The following is an 18,135-nucleotide window of genomic DNA, read 5'->3' on the forward strand; positions in this document are numbered from 1 at the left end:
AAATAAAGACAAGTAGTGAAAACCAGATCTATGTTTCAAATTCCTCAAATGTTATGATGTTCAGATCCAGCGTTTAATTTCAGGCCTAGCTCTACTTTCTTTTATTTGTGTTGGAACACGTGAGACTAGATTTTCTCTGGAGAGAAATCAGTGTAGGCCTGTTGAAATCAATGGAGCAATGTTGAAATATACTAGTGGAGCAGGATCTGTTCCCTTGCTCTTAATGAATCATTCAACTATGCCACAATAAGAAAGAGAACAGATATGAACAAAAATATAAGCCAAGTTTGATGCTTTTGTTGCCTTTCCCTCTGCAAATTATATGTTGGTTTGTCTTTTCATGGCAATACACATGACTAGTGTTCTGTACTTGGGTGGAGCAATGTTTTGTATTTTTATGATTTCTACTCCCCCCCCCCCAAAAAAAAAAAAAAACAGTTGAGCAAAGAAAGGGACATATTAGCTGCCATTGATGCTTGACATTTGGCCTGATTTTCAATGGTGTTCTGCACCTACACCTACTACTGATGTCAGTAAGGTTTTTGGATGCTCAAACCTTTGAAAAACCCAAGTATAGGAACATTGTGTACATTTTTTAAAGCTAAAACAATTCAGGTTAAACACTATACAGGCTGGCACAGATAACCTTTGTCTAAGGCTTTTTGCCAGTGCGCAGTGAAGTCGGTGGTGGTATTGTGAGCTGCTCACTATTCTGCGCCATAAGGGCTTGAGGGCAGTCAAGATTGTATAGAGAGATTACCCACAAGAGAGCCAAGCCCAGCAGAGGCTGTCAATGGAAACACTTGGGGACTGACAGACTGCTGACACAGGCTAGGGCTAGTCTGCAGGCTTCTTTTGGAAGAAGCTTTTCTGATAGAGATCTTCTGAAAAAAAATATTCTGAAAGAGAGTGTCTGCACTGCGAAAGCTCATTAAAAGAGTGATCTGCTTTTTTGAAAGATAGTGAGGGGAGTGTGAATGCTCCCTCCAAGGGCTTTGCTCTTGCTCAAAGTCCCCATTGGTCATGGAGCAAGAGGAGCTGTGTTAAGCCCCGGTCCCATATAAAATCAGTACAGATGCTAATGGAGCAGGGCAGAACATTGCTCCAGGTGTGTGGTCTCTACACCACTGAATTCTGACCCTAACAACCTGTATCACAGACAGAATGGTAGGCAAGTCAAACAGTGTTATAACCTGACATGGGAAGCATCTGTTCTTGTATAGCAGCACACAGGGGAATTCACAAAGCATTCAGCTCCTGGCAACACCAATCCATGCACTATGTGGGTAAGAGAGAAGGAGAAACTGCATCCAGGACTGGAATGGGGCCCTGTAACAGGGCAAGTTTCAGTCCTGTCTTGCATATTGTTGTTAGTATTTATTAATATTATCACCACCATCACAAATCAGTGCAGTAGCTCCATCTATAACATTCTTCTGAGATCAGCCCTTTCTCCAGGGGCATAGAAAGGGAGTGGGATCTCACCCACCCCAAATCCCCTGCCATCCTTTTCTTCTTTGTACTTCCTTCCTGTGCCTTTTACTATCCTCCTAGCTGATGGGACAATTAGCTCCTTAGTTCCCCCAACCCACAGTCTGACTAAGTAATAAAGTAACCCATTTCTCAATCAAATAATCTCTGGGGGAACGGATTAGATCTTAAGTGACCAGAGTGCTGGGACAGTGGTTGGCTCTCAGCACCCTGTCACAATCCCCACTCCCCCCTCTCAAAAAAAAAAATTGTGAACTGGTGCCAGTGGTGGGACAGTGCAGCTATTTACACAAGTTTAGGACAGGAAGTGAAAAAGATCATGCCCAATTGAAAGTGCAAGGGGGTACCTATGGAGGTAACATGTGATCACCCAATATTGCCAGAAGCCTGTGATCAATGCCCTTGCTCTTGTGGAACATTCTGAGGGATCTTTAATGACCACAAATAATTAGGAAATATTTCCCTGACCTTTATGTTATCAGACTTGATGAGCATAATGATCCCTACTAACCTTATAATCTAATAATGAAATCAATGGGAGTTTTTCTCATTAACTTTAAGGGAGGCGAGGGTTTCATTTTATGTGCCTATGAATTAATCTAAACCAGTGTTTCTCAAACTGTGTTCCACGGAGCCCTGAGACATCTCCAGGGGCTCTGCGAGGTTGACAAACTGGAAACATCAATAGGTACAACACATACACTCAGTGGACTGCTGGGGCTCCACATACATTTTTATGCATGTAAAGAGCTCCGGAGCCCAAAAAGTTTGAGAACCACTGTTCTAAACTATGGTTGGGATACAGGAAAATACTGATCCCAAAAGATGTGTTCCACCTATTGAATCACCAACACTTGGTGAGGAGCAAGGAGAACTCAGTATAAAGTGTCCTCATTTCCCCCCTTACCATAATTAATCTTTAATAATTCAAGCAAGTTCCCACAGATGCTTTTTCATTTTACTTTCTACATCTAAGCTTAATAAAATCCTAACTTGCTTTCAAAATCAAGTTGGTTTAGGGTGTGTCAGAGTTTGTTGATAGTGCATTTTCTACCCAGGAAACAAAGTGTCCTTTTATTGTCATTCAGGATCGCCATGCATGATGTTCAGGATCTGCACTTCCCAGTAAATCCTAACTTTGGGTTTGCTGTGGGCTCCCATTAAAGTATATAGCTAAGTTTCCACTTACTTCAATAGTGCAGGATCTGGATCTTCAAAAGCAATGACTGTCATTTAATTTAAGTTGTAAGTTTTATTGTCCATAAATTCAGCTCTAGTGAAATTGAGACCCTAACTCCTTTCACCCTTTTATTTAAATCAGGCTCTTTCAAAAGAACTCTACCCTGCTGACTGTCAGCCACTGATATTTTTAGTTTACCTATTTGTTGATGCCAGCTGCCACACAATGATCTTGCACAGATATAAGAGAAGACAAGCTGGTGCCAGGACCTCCATCTTTGCCTTGTCCTGTTTCAGTACCATAGCCCTCCGGTTTGTCATCTATCCTGAATGAATCTATCTGCCCCAATTCCAGACTCTCTGTAGGACACCATGGAAAACATTCTGCTTGTCGTGACTTTTTAGGCACCAGCCTCTGTGCTTATTTCAGGCCAGGGTGGTGCAGTGCAATATTGTAAAAGCTACTCTCAGTTCTCCTTTCAAAAGTGGAAACACATCATAAGCTCTAAATGCAGAGACAGAATGTCATGGCTGATGTTTTCTCTCATAAACAGCAAACTGTTTAATTAGTGGTCAAGTGAAACTTTAGTTTTCATGTAAAGCAGCAGCACAAGGTACTGGCTCACTATTTTGTTGGAGAAATGGCCTTGTTTTTCTTTGAATGTAGAAAAAATATAAACCCACATATTTCCCAGCAGAGATCACATTTCATGGCTGCATATCGTGCCTGTGAAATATTAACTTATCCCTTCCTCCCCACAGTGCTCAGTTCATACCCACTGTTGCTGTTGACTTTTTATTTGAAAAGATCAGTGGTGAACTAAAAATTCCTGAATAAGCTTTTTAAGTAGAGGGAAAGTGATGCAGCTTTGGGGGTTGGTAAGATTTGTCCAAGGTTGAGACCAAGTGTTCTATGTCTGATGGGTGTTCACTCCTGTTTGTGGAATACATTAATAATTATGATGGTAGTGACATTAGGCATTTGTTTAGTGCGTTTCAGCTGCAGATTGCAAAGTTTTACAAAGGTGGGTAAAGTGTAGTTAGCTCCAAATTATGGATAGGGAAAAATAAGGCATAGAGACGCTAAAATTTTCAAAAGGGCATTAGGAGTCTAAAGCCTTTTTCAAAACTGACTTAGGCACTTCGGAGGTTTTCAGTGAGACTAAGGGCTTGTCCACACAAACATTTAGTTCACAGCAAGCTGGGGCATGAATCTGTCCTAGTCTAGCCTGGACTGGCCATGAGGACTCCTCACATTAACAGTTCAGTCATGTGCTTTGCTCTAGTCCTCTTGAAACAGGAATAGATCACAGTGCACAACTGAATTGTTAATACATATCAGCAGACTCCATGTGGACAGTCTGTGTGTGGCAAATGACCACAGGGTTTTGCCATGAGCTAAATGTTCATGAGATAAGCCCTTAGTGCCTCTAAAATGCCGAAGTAATTTTTGAAAAGAAATTGAAAATGGGACGTGTGCACTTTTGAAAATGTTCCCTTAACTAACTTGGCCTAGCTTACATACCACCTCTGAAGTTGGATTCACTGGCAAGGAACTCCAGTGGGGTTTAGAAGGGTTCTGCTTGGGTAAACAGGTCTGCCAGTGAGAATCCAACTGCAGAATTAGGGCTCAAGTCAATGGCAAAACCAAGAATAAAACCTCACATCTCTTGACTCCCAACCTGGTGCACTATTGCCTGGACAGTCCAGGCCCTGAGCCAATGGGCCAATTTCTTTTCCTAGTACACAGGTCATCCCCACAACTGAAGAAGTGGGTTGTACTCATGAAAGCTCATGACACTATCTACATTTTTATTAGTCTCTAAGATGCTGCAGGGCCATTCATTGTTTTTAAAAACATTTCACATGTGCTAGGAATTTTGACAGAGGTGGTGGGCCTGGATGTGCCATGGCGCTATCCTCTCATCTACACATGGTGCTACACAAGTTGCATTGCTGCAAGCATGAACAGAAGACCTAGGTTGGCCAGAAACCTGAGAGATGGGATACAACAATCACTAAACTGCATTGTCATTTTCTTGGACATTTTCCAAGCAACACTACCTTCTATGCTGTCAGTACAGCACCCAGCACCTGCCAGAGGCATTTAAAGTATTCAAAGCTTTTAAAATGAAAAGGAAAGAGTGAAACCCTGCATTAACAACCAGCAAGTGCTTGGTGTTGCCCCACCAGAGGAGACCAATCACCCACTGAGCACAGCAGCTTTTCTCTGACAGGCAAGTGGCAAATGTTCAAGAGGCAGATGCAAAAACAGCCATAATGAACAATTTTGCCTGCCCGTGGGGGAGGGGATTATTAGCCATCGTATGGTGGATGGCATTAAGGTTTCTATTCCCTAAAAATATTTATGGTATGTCACGTGAGTCTTGAGGCCCAGATAAATACAAGCAACACCAAAGCACTGATTGCTTTTCAAACATTGCTCTCTTCTTTCTTCCCCTCTCCTCGTCTCTCCACTGATTATCTTCAGACCCAGTCACCTTTCTGTCCTTCACACTCTCCCCCAGTAGCTTTCTCTCCTCCCACAGAACACACTGAATACACCTAGAAAGGATTTCTGCATCTGGCTGTGTCTGTACTTGCCACTGACTTGGGCCTCTTCTGAAGAGGAGCAAGATAAACCCACAATAAGAAGACAAGTAGAGAGCATTTCTCCTGACAAAGGGGCAGCTGCTTGAATTTTCTGTACCTTTGCCCATGCTAATATTTTTACCAGTAGTTTTTAATATAGTTTTTCTCCTTGATGCTCCGTTTCTCCTTCAGTATGTTATTTCTGTCCTCTCCCTGTGTTTTCTCTTCCCAGCCCCCCCTTTAGCTTTGCTTCCCCTATGCATGTGCTGGACTGACAGCAAGAGAAAATGTGTTCTTCATCCATAGAGATAACCAAGCACCAGCCACAGTGGGATTCTGTCAAGGGAGTGGGGGCTTTCAGGCCCACTCAGTCTGTGGCCATCTACTGCCCATGAGGATGCCTATAAGGAGGAGGATTTTTAGCAGACAACCTTATAAGTGGGTGCTCCTGGCGTTTTGTTAAGTAGCGGTTTTGCACAGGGTAGCTGAACGTTCCCAACGCATTGTAAACACATCACTAACACGAGTTCTTTGGTGTAAGCACAGTGCAGTGCCTTGACATTTTAGTATCTTGACATTTTCAGAAGAGCACAAAGGGCCTTAAAAAAGAAACAGCCTGCTCCCAAGGCACCATGTTTTGAATTCCAGGCTGCCATGGTGTGACAGATGGTCTGTTATACATACACTGCAGCTTTTTCCAGTTTTTCTCTTGCTCCCCCTTTTAAATAACTGGGTACAACAGCCCAAAACTACTATAATCAGAAAAAGGTAGAAGAAAAAGGGGCTGGCAGGTGCCCTAAGTGCATATAGGCGCCACATTCCAAGTGTGCTGCTATATGCCATTAAAATTGAACTTATCACCTAGGATGGATGCTATAGAGGTGAATCACTTTACTCAAGCTAATCGTCTCCTTGCTACAGTTTGCCAGAGGTTGCCAGTCTGGAATAAAAGAAATGTTGACTTTTTTCCTCCCTTAGCTGTTACTTTTTCTTAGGCATTCAGCTGCTTTTATAACTTACTCAGTAAAAGCATTTGCGCAAGAGGGCTTTTTCCCGAGCGGGAGCATCGTAGTATTTGTGCAAGAACACTGACAATCTTACATTAGATCATCAGTGTTCTTGCACAAATTCAAGCGGCCAGTGTAGACAGCTGGCAAGTTTTTCCGCAAAAGCAGCCACTTTGGGGGAAAAACTTGCCAGTCTAGACACAGCCTTCATGTTTAGGCTGAAATTTTCTATGCCAGTTTTCTGCCCACATGAATTTTTTTTAAAGAAAATTTCAAATAAAAACAGTGCAGCAGGTACAGAGAATGAGGCTGCAGAAAATTACATTGTTTTGATCATGTTGAAAAAATGTGGCAAACTTTTCTTTGAGAAGCTCCAGTCTTCCCACAAATTGTGGAGTACGGACATGCAATGTGTGAGTGTGGGGATATGTGTGTGGTGGGGTTTTGTGCCTTTTACTATCTTTGTGAAAATCTATTCAAATTAGAAACCTGGTGGGGGAGAGGGGTGTCAATTTGCACATGCTCAGTAGAGACTTGCTAGAGCATCTCAGCTAAACTCCCTGAAAATTCTCTCTGCAGTAGGTATGTGTGACGGGGCGAACAGGCCCCGCACTGAAGGGCTGGGAGTAGCCCAGGCCCAGCTGACTGAAAGAGCCCTGCTGGGCTTGCTCCCAGCAGAGCCAGAGTATAAAGGCAGAGGGAGCCTGGCCGGAGAGGAGGCAGCTGGAGGGTAGAAGGGCACAGGCAGCAACCCTGGTGTTCCTGCAGCAGCTGAGGCCAGAGAGAGGGCCAGCACTGGACTCTGGGAGTAAAGCCAGCAGCCAACCCCGCCTGAGGGACCGGGCCACCTACGGCCCCGGTAAGGACTGCCGCTGAGGCAGACAGACGAAAGGGGTGCCAGGGTGGTAAGAAGCAGCCCAGGGCAAGGGATTGCTATCAGCTTGGTGTGTATTGGCCGGATTCCCCACAGAGCAGGCAGGAGCAATAGTCCCTGCCTAAAGGGCCCTGGGCTGGGATCCAGTGGAGAGGGAGGGCCCAGGTCCTCCTACCACTCCTTTCCGCACTCTAGGCAATGACCCCGGCCGGGAGAGGCTTTTCCCGGGCCTAGGCCTCAGGTACCGGATGTGCCCTGATAGAGTGGCCTGGACTTTGGGGCAACGGGACCTTAGAAGGGGGGTGCACCCCATGCCAGAGGTGTACCCCCTGACAGTATGCTTGAGACCAGAGGTGAGCAGGTTTTTTCCTGTAATTTCAGCTCTTGGCTGCTGCAGGTTGGGATGAAGCTGAGACCTAGAATGGAGAGCAGGGGACCCTATCTCTCCTGTGCTCAGTGCTTCCCCTGTCAATGCCCTGTCAGCATGGAGGAAGAACTACCATATTCAAATGCAGAGGAGAGAAGCGCTGGACCTGTACAGAGGGTGGCAGTGTGATGGAATGTCTTCCCCACACTGGCAGAGAAGGAGTTAAAAGCAGCCCACAGGGACTGTGCAGGGAGCAGCCAAGCTGAAAGAGGCAGTGAGGAGCAATCAGTCAGGGGCCCCCATATATAAAGAGCTACAAGGGCAGAGGTGGTCAGTGACTGCAGGGAGCCCAAGGGAGAGGACTGGGTTCCTAGAGAGCTGCAGGAGGATAGCACCTCAGACAGGGCAGCTTCTAGAAGGAATCAGATGAGCTAGAGAGAGCTCCCAGCTGGCTGCTGTGACTTTCTGTCTCAAAGCTCTGGGAGGCAGGTGCTGGGGCTATGGGGAAGTTCCAGGGAGTTTGAAACAATATTGATGAAAATTTGGGGGGCTACTAGCAATAGGGTCCCTGGGCTGGGACCTGGAGTAGTGGGTGGGCCTGAATCCTCTGCCCCACTTGCCATTGGGGAAGTGGCTGGACTCTAGAACTGAGATACCTTTCCCTCACCCCTGGAAAGGGGAAAATACAAACAGTGACCCTGGGAGCGGGCCAAGTCAGAAAGAGGATGCTGCAGTACCTGGGCTGAGGCAGGGAGGGAAATGGGGGAGAGGTGCTGGAAGCAAGCATGTGGGGAAGAGACTCAGATATGATAAAGAACAAGAGGGAACTGGGACAGGCTGGGCAAGAAAACAAGGAGCTACAAGGAAATGGAATAGAGTGTAGTTCTTGCTGGATAGAAGACTGGGACGAGAAGTGGACACTGGAACTGGCTAGATGAGGTGAATAGGACTGGGACTTAGAGCTAGGGCTAGAGAAGAGACAGGACTAGGACAGATTGAAGGGGGTGGCGCAGAAGGGATAAAGCTTTCAGTGAACATGGCAGAAAAGTCTGTGCCTCCTAAAGCACTCTTCTCTCCAGAGCCTGGAATGGACCCCAGGATTCCTGGGTTTAATCGTTCCTCTGCTGTCAGCAAGGGCGCCATTTTGGACGCATAGTGGGGGCAGCAGAAGCCATATACTCCGGGACACGGCTTGCTTTTCATCCTGTTCCCCAAGCACTAAGAGAGTGAGGGGAAAGAGCTTGCATTCCATGCATTCCTCTCATACCTGGCTAGTAAGCATCCCAGAGTGCATGGCTGCTTCCTCCCTCCCCCCCACACACACATACCCAAAATGGTGCCCTTGGTTGTCAGTCAAAAAAAATCTATGAAACCTGCTGGCAAAGTGATCCACCCCCATGAACTGCTGGTCCACAGAGAAAACAACTTACTACTGCGATCAAGCCCAAGATGCAATGTCCACACTGATTTTTTGAGTGTGCTAGCTAGAACCCCATTGGAGTGAATCTGACTACTTGACCTGAGAGATACAAGCTGAGTAAGAACACATTTTACTGGATTAACTTCTGTTGGTGGAAGAGACAAGCTTCTTCAGGACCTGCAGAACAACGTTGTGTAGCTTGAAAGCTTCTCTCGCACTAAAGAAGCTGATCCATTATTACTGCATCCACCTTGTCTGTCTTGTATCTGGGAACCACCGTAGCTACCACACTGAACAATGTGGACTGGGAGGCTTGACATACCTAAAATGGACCAAGTGTGTGTTGTGGAGGAGTGCAGAGGAAGGTGGGAGTTGCCATCTTTGACAGGCCAGACAGAGAAAGAACAACTACTGAATTTATAAAGGGAAAGCTTTTCTAGCCTAGAACTTTATTGCCAGGGCTCGACAAATAGTGTAACCTACTCACCCGTGGAGAGTAGCTTACACCCAGAAGAGCCGGCGCAGAGCGATCGGCGCATGCGCAGAGCACAGAACCGCGCAGCTGGCGAGCTGGGCTCACTGCCGCTCGGCGAGCCCTGTTTATTGCAGTTACCTCAAAATATGAAGAAAATGTGTTTGAAGTTGCTCAGAAAATTCCTTCAGATACTTGTTAGAAGATCAGAACAAACAAATCCCAAATTTCAGCAAAGGACTGCAAAATCCAACAGGAATAACAGGAGTTCCAGAAACTTGCCTCACATCCTGATTTTATTATATCTTCTTGCAGTTCCTCTACTAACTACACTTCCAGGCAACAAAAGATGCCAACCCAACAAACCAAAGCAAATTTGGAATGTGTATGATCGTATAAAAGATAGGAGAGTGTCTTGCTGTCGGGAGTGACTCATAACTGAGTGTCAACCTGAAGGCAGACTGTCAAAAAGCAGGGCAAATGCCCCAAACTGATGGGGTTCTATAATTAGATTTCACCAACCCAGTTAGAAGATCAGAACAAACAAATCCCAAATTTCAGCAAAGGACTGCAAAATCCAACAGGAATAACAGGAGTTCCAGAAACTTGCCTCACATCCTGATTTTATTATATCTTCTTGCAGTTCCTCTACTAACTACACTTCCAGGCAACAAAAGATGCCAACCCAACAAACCAAAGCAAATTTGGAATGTGTATGATCGTATAAAAGATAGGAGAGTGTCTTGCTGTCGGGAGTGACTCATGACTGAGTGTCAACCTGAAGGCAGACTGTCAAAAAGCAGGGCAAATGCCCCAAACTGATGGGGTTCTATAATTAGATTTCACCAACCCAGTTAGAAGATCAGAACAAACAAATCCCAAATTTCAGCAAAGGACTGCAAAATCCAACAGGAATAACAGGAGTTCCAGAAACTTGCCTCACATCCTGATTTTATTATATCTTCTTGCAGTTCCTCTACTAACTACCCTTCCAGGCAACAAAAGATGCCAACCCAACAAACCAAAGCAAATTTGGAATGTGTATGAACGTATAAAGGATAGGAGAGTGACTTGCTGTCGGGAGTGACTCATGACTGAGTGTCAACCTGAAGGCAGACTGTCAAAAAGCAGGGCAAATGCCCCAAACTGATGGGGTTCTATAATTAGATTTCACCAACCCAGTGACAAACATGTATTGCAGAAGCACTGTAACGGCCTTACCATGGAGCCAGGGAATCACGATGCCCTTGGGCATTCTAATCTTTCCACCAAGACAAGCTAGACTTAGCCATAAATGGTCACTTACATCAAAGATCACAAATTAGTCTGGTTGCTCCCAGCCTCAAAAGACCACTTTACCCCATTCCAATTTGTACCTTACATCTCAATCAAAGACAGTACTTGTAGCCAACCCTGTAGTAAGCATATAGTAAGTAGGAAAAAGAAAAATAATGTTATTACACCCCACACACCCACAAGTTAGTCGTTGCTTCCAAAAAGTGATTGAGATGTAGTAATCTGTCAGCAATGAATGTCTTTTAGGGCTAAGCCAGGCTAACCCTGGGGATCTCTGCTTTTGTTTCCTAGCTCCAGCCTTGTGAGATTCCAACCAGCAAAGAGATGAACAATTTTCTTGTTGTTGTCTTTATTTCCTTCGTCCAGAATTCAAGTGGAAGGGACAAGATTTCTCGTGCATTGGTATAAAGGGGCCGTTAATCCAACATTTATATTATGGTATCCCACAATGGCCTGTTTGGATCAATTGTCTTTGATAGATTGGGGAACCACTCCCCCTGCCTGAGCTCACAAGATTAGAGCACACATTTTTTACAGTTATAAAGCAAAACGTACATCTTACCTCACAGCATGGGATACAGATGTTGCAAGTAAGATTAATACATACAGCAACTTACAAACATTTAATAGAGCCTGAACACATCCTTACAAGTCTAACCCCCATCTTGAACAATAGTAGCATACATGGGAATGGGTCTGGTTTCAGCCCTGAATTTCAGTGCTCAGCTGATGCCTTCAGCTTTGGCAAAAGTTGACACCTGGAGTCCCAGTGTCTCAAAGGAACAGGGCGAAAAGTCAACACAGAAATAAATGTTTAATCTTCTACAGCTTTAAAATTCCTTTTGTGACACCATTCCTGCCCATCCTGGCTAATAGCCACCGATGGACCCGTCCTCCATGAATGTATCTTGGTCTTTTTTTAACCCTGTTATAGCCCTTCCCTTCACAACCTCTTCTGCCAATGAGTTCCATGGGTTTGACTATGGAATTAAGAAAAAACATTAAAGGAGCAAAGAACCAGGATGAATAATGGAATCATGACTAGAAGGGACCTCAAAAGTTCATCTAGTCCAGTGTTTCTCAATTTTTTTTATAAAGTACTCCCTTTTCTAAAAAAAAAAAAAAAAAGAATTATAAGTACCCGCAGTACCTACAGTTTTCAGACACACAAACATTTTTTCTAGCATTCAACACATTTGTTTAAACAACTTAATCGTAGCCGGGCGGCTGATGAAATTTTGGGGTGTAAAAAGTAAAAAAATAATAAAGTACTTTAAAACTTAAAACAAAAATTCAGTTCTCCAGATGTCAGTTGTGTTGACATACCCACCAGACTTCTCCTGAGTACCCCTAAGGCTACTCATACCACTGGCTGAGAAACACTGATCTAGTCCAGACCCCTGCACTCATGGCAGGACTAATTATTATCTAGAACATCTCTGAGAGATGTCTGTCTAATCTGCTCTTAAAAATCCCCACTGATGGCGATTCCAAAACCTCCCTAGGCATTCTATTCTAATGCTTAGCCACCCTAACAGGAAGATTTTCCTAGTGGTCAACCTGAACTGCCCTTGTTGCAATTTAAGCTTGTTGCTTCTTGTCCTATCTTCAGAGGTCAATGAAAACAATTTTTAATTCCTCCTTCTTGTAATAACAATTTAGGTACTTGAAAGCAGTTGTCATATCCCCCTCAGTCTTCTCTTCTCCAAACAGGGTTGCTAGGTGTCCGGTTTTTAACCAGGCAGTCCAGTATTTGAGCTTTCTGTTCAGGAAACAAATTGAGAAAATATAAGTGTCCAGTATTTTCTAAATAAGATGTAATGTAGATTGTGATGTCAAGCGTGTCAGGTATTTTTGTTGAAACCATCTGGCAACCCTATCTTCCAAACTAAACAAACCCACAAGGTTTTTGGTGTTTTTTCCAATCTTCCCTCATAAGTCATATTTTCTAAACCTTTAATAATTTGTTGCTCTTCTCTGGATTTTCTCCAATTTGTCCACATCTTTCCTGAAATGTGACACCCAGTAGTGAACACAGTACTCTAGTTGAGGCCTAATCAGCATGAAGTCTAGCAGAAAAGTTACTTCTCATGTGTGGCTTGCAACACTCCTGTTAATGCACCCCAAATAATGTTTGTTTGGGTTTTTTTTCGCAATAGTGTCACACTGACTCATATTTTGCTTTTAATCCACTATGACCTCCATATCCCTTTCTGCAGTACTATTTCCTAAGTAGCCATTTCCCATTTTGTATGTGTGCAACTGGCTGATCCTTCCTAAATGGAGAATCTTGCATGAGTGAGCAAGATTGGCATAGCCAAGTAAAATCTAGCAATTTGTGGACACAAACAATGGGAATAGCTTTAGGAAAAAAAGGTGAATGAACAAAATAAAACTAGATTCCAGAAGAATCAAACTGGAACTAATGTAACCAGCAACTCCAGCTCTCAGTAATCTTTGCAGTATGGAGAAGTATATTTTTCACAAGGCTGAACTGTTCTTGAACAATGTATCCAATGTGTTTGACAGGCATATGCTTTACTTCCAACACCAAGCATTGCATGTTGGATTTATCCATTTGTATTTTCCCCCTGAAAAACACATTTATTGTGCTTCCATCAAGGCTGCCTCTCCATTTCTTTGATGTCTGTCTTCTACAGCCCACTGCTAGACACTGCATGAACATATAGGGTGTGTCTAGACTACATGGCTCCGTCGACAGAGCCACGTAAAGTAGTTTACTCGACATAGTCAATGAAGTGGAGATTTAAATAATCCCTACTTCATTAAAATAAAAATGGCCGCTGCGCTGTGCCAACAGTCAACTGATCTGTCTTGTCATCTTAAATTGTAAGGTCTTCTGGCCAGGAACAGTTGTACAGTATGGGTGTGTCTAGACGGCCACGCTGTGCCGGATCAGCTGATTGACGGCACGGCTTCATTGACTATGTCGAGTAAACTACTTTACAGGCCTCCATCGACGGAGCCATGTAGTCTAGACACACCCAGGCTGTGTCTACACTGGCATGAATTTCCGGAAATGCTTAAAACAGAATAGTTTTCGTTATAAGTATTTCCGGAAAAAGAGCGTCTACATTGGCAGGCTCCTTTTCCGGAAGGCCCTTTTTCCGGAAAAGCATCTGTGGCCAATGTAGACGCGCTTTTCCGGAAAAGAGCCCCGATAGTCTTTTTCACGATCGGGGCTTTTTTCCGGAAAAGACTACTGGGCTGTCTACACTGGCCCTTTTCCGGAACAGTGTTCCGGAATAAGGACTTATGCCCGAGCGGGAGCAGAATAATTTTTCCAGAATAGTGGCTGATTTTGTACAGTAGAGCATCGTTGCTTTTCCGGAAATTCAAGGGCCAGTGTAGACAGCTCGCAGCTTATTCCGGAAAATCGGCTGATTTTCCGGAATAAGTGGCCCAGTGTAGACACAGCCCCATAGTGTACAACTGTTCCTGGCAAGAAGACCTTATAATTTAAGATGACAAGGTCTGGGAAGGGAAACACAGGCACAAAAAGTGCCTTGCACACAGCAAGTCAGTGGTAGAACTGGAAACAGAATCCACCTCCCCCCAATCCCACTCCCAAGCCATAATGGGCTCCTGTGGTACCCTGCTCCCTTCAGCTACAGAGGAAATCTAGCCCATTGAGTTTATCTGGTCAAAAAGAGTGTCCTAAATAGGGCTGCAACTATCACATGAGCATCTTTGCTTCAGGAGGGCTGGATTCCTCACCACTGTGGCAGAAAGTGCTGTATAGACTCCCTGGAAATGCTCAGTGGGCCATTTAGAGAGAACCAGTGCCATAAACTCTCTCTTCTAAACCTCAGTGGCAAAGAGCAACTGATAGCCTTCCATGACTGGTTGTACAGTGGTCACCATTAATAAATCATGCGGCACATTCTCCTTATGCTTGGAATACCAAGTAACTGTGTGGTATCGGCTAGTAAATATTGATCAGGGAATGGCACCCACTGTTCCCAGCACTCCCTTTCTGTGTGCATGTGAAATATTTTTTCCATCTCTTTTCCCAAATTTGGCTCCTTCTCTATGACTATGTCTACACTGCATCCTTCTTGAGCAAAAGCCTATACAAATGAAGTATGGATTAGCATATTGCCACACTTCATTCACATAATTAATTAGGGGCCGTTTTTGCTCAAGAGGCTTTCGCGCAGAAAGGAGCCATCTACACAGCTCCGTTTTGCGTAAAAACACCCTCTTGCGCAAGAGCCGTTCTTCCTGAAAAATGAGGAAGAATGGCTCTTGCACAAGAGGGGATTTTTGTGCAAAAAGGAGCCATCTACACAGCTCCTTTTTGCGCAAAAGCCTCTTGTGCAAAAAAGGCCCCTAATTAATTATGCGAATGAAGTGTGGCATTATGCTAATCCACGCTTCATTTGCATAGGCTTTTGCGCAAGAGGGATGCAGTGTAGACATAGCCTATGAGTGTACCCAAGCAGCAGTTTCTATATCTGCAAAACTAGAGGCATCAACACAAACCAGACTAGGATTAGACCTTTTTCCTTATATGATAAACCAAACAGGTGTTTGAGGTAATAATAGAAAAGATAGTAAAAAATGTAAAAGAGGGAGCGAGGGAATAGAATGGATCAAATACCAGTAGCTATTCACATGTGTATGTTTGCTGAAAACCATATTGATCTCAAGGCTGATATTCTTGTAGGCCATATGCATGTGCATATATAAATCCTATCTATCCATTCAGAACAGCATTTCTAAGTCAGTTCCCCATCCTGCTTCATCCTTGCCACCTCCCTGTAGGTATGGATGAGAACCTTGCTGTGTTTGACAAGAAGTTGATGGTGTTAGCTCATTTCCCTCACTCAGCTGGCTTTACTGCCACCAGCTGGGATTTCTAAGGATTTGCTGAGGTAGCATTGCTCAACAGTTCTTTGTGAGACTGAGACAAGTCACTGACCGGGTGTCTTCATCCCTTATTTCCCTTGTGGGCATTTGTCTCTATGTGCTGACTTCAGAAGTGAGATGTAAAACCAAGCAAAGGGTTTGGTCTAACAACATTTCAGGTGATTCTGGCTCTCCTGCCCTCAAAGGAGTGGGATGTTTTGTCTGTTCTTTGGCTCTTAAAGAGAGGGCTGGAGTTCAAGGACAGGTTCTTCAGAAGCCTGATGCCAGGAACTGGCTCACCCAGTGTGAGAGATCCCCAGTAGATCAACCCTTGTTTGTCACATGAGGTTGAGCTGGGTCTGTTTACGCCCAAGATCTGGGGTATCAGTAGGAAACCCTATGGAGGCCTATACAAAGACGACAGTCACAGGGTAGGAGCCGGGCCCCAAATCCGTCACTGATTCTCTGTCATTGACCATGTTCTGTCTAGTGACTCCCATCTGGGACCTGAGGTGGAGACAGGTAGAGGAAATGTTTGAGTGGCAGCTGCTGGTGTGAGCTTCAGGACTTGGATGCAGTCCTCCATCTGGCATACAATTTCTAGCATTGCTCTCCTCAGGGAAAATAAGGACTTTGGGCAGCTGCTTGCTGCTGAAGCTGGCTTTTTCAATCCTATCTGGTTCCTCTTCTTTCTAGGCAAGGAGAGCCAAGGTGACCCTAGCCTAGATTAAGGACCTGAGACAATGTCTGAATCTTGCCTCTCAGAACCAACTTCTCCTGAAAGCCAAACTTCTTGCCCGTCAAAGTCAACCCCGGCTTGAGTGGGCTGTTGAGACAGTGCTTGCCTTTTACCCAACAAAGCTGACCTTCCCAAGCCTGCTGAGATTAAGGTTTTTTGAGGGACTTGACTGGGCTATGAGGTGGAAATTGCATTGTAACAACCAACGGCATTCTACCACCTGAACTCCCACTTGAGACATTCAGCATGAGAGGGTAAAGTAGAAGACACAGATGCTTGCCTTTTGTCCTTGGGTTCTCTCAGTCTGTTTTCTTTCCTGAGTGGCTGCAGCCACTACCTGCTACAAATGTCTCCGAACGGGAAGCAGAGCCAAGGGAGAAAACTCCTTGTGAGGTTATTGGATTGCAATATGATTTTATATATCATTGTTCCAACCACTGTTCCACATTTGTCACAAATCTTATACCAATGCTGTTGAGTAAGGCATTGTTAGAAAAGTTTGATTTGCTGATTATGATTATGCCATTTGTGTGCATGTATCATTTTTGTACTTGAAGATATGAACATTAGCTGTGTGTGTATTTCAAATGATAGCTCTTGGAGTAACACCCACAGAATAGCTAGCCAGTATATCTGGCAAGCAGGTTGATTGGCCCATCAAGAAACATTCAATGGACAAAGAAGCATGGGAGGCACCCAGTACCACTGAATGGACGTTACCTGCAAACCTTCAATCTGCAACAGGGCCATAGCATCCATCTATGAAAAACTGAGCCAGGCATGGACAGATCACTTGCTCATGTGACAAATTCCATCTCGTAGCTGCACAATAAGAACAATGGGATTCCCCTCAGATGGCCAAAGATATATATAAGGGCCCTGGAAATTCCTCCATTTTTGTCTTCAGTCCTGCTTCTCACCTCTGGGAGATCTTTGCTAAGAATGAAAGCTCTGAACAGAGGATTGAATGACCCGTTCCAATGAGGGAGGTACTCTAGAGACCTTAATTAAACCAGAAGATTATTCTATCACTGCTACAAACCTGCACCAAAAACTTTGTAATTATTGTATATAATGGAATCCTTAAACTATTTTAACTCACCTTTTCTTTCCTTCTTTTTATAAACAAACTTTTAGATTCTAAAGGATTGGCTACAGCATGCTTTTGGGGTAAGATTCTAAGTTATAAATTGATCTTGGAATGTGGTTGGTCCTTTGGGAATGGAAGAACTTTTTTTGTATTTGATGAGAGCGGTTTTTGTAACCTCTCATCTTTCCAAAGAGCAGTACTTTTCCAAGAGCATCTTCTGTGGTGACACAGAAGAACTGGAGAGTCTGTGGGAATTGCTTGTATGACTTCTTGCTAGTCAGTGTGGTGAAGAGAAGGGCTCTTTGCAACTGGGTTGCTGTACCTTACTGTGGAGGGCCCCCCCAGTCTTGGTATGTAAGTAGTCTTGTCCGTAAGCAGTTTGGTCTGAATTGACACTCTCAGCACTGTCCTCCAGGATCATCCCTTATAACACTCCACACAGTTGGAATTTACACAGCCAGATCATTGGGCTGAAAAGCTAGTTAGAACTAGAGTCACTAAAGGGACCTAGCTCAGATGTCTAGTGAAGCCTGCCTGCCACAGACAAAACAAAACTGGCTCCTCCTTGAAATAGATGTAGCTATACCAGCATAAAAACTGAGTATTGCAATGGTGGATCAGAGCCAAAAGAAAGTAGTTAGAGGCTGAATATTTGTTCTACTTTCTTGCTAATAAGTGCAGGGAAAAAAATACACGTCCGAGTGCTGTAGGAATATTTTAGTTCACTTGGGTTGTG

This window comes from Pelodiscus sinensis, chromosome 1 (genome assembly GCF_052426305.1).
Source record: "Pelodiscus sinensis isolate ZL-2025 chromosome 1, ASM5242630v1, whole genome shotgun sequence".
In the NCBI taxonomy this organism is placed as follows: Eukaryota; Metazoa; Chordata; order Testudines; family Trionychidae; genus Pelodiscus; species Pelodiscus sinensis.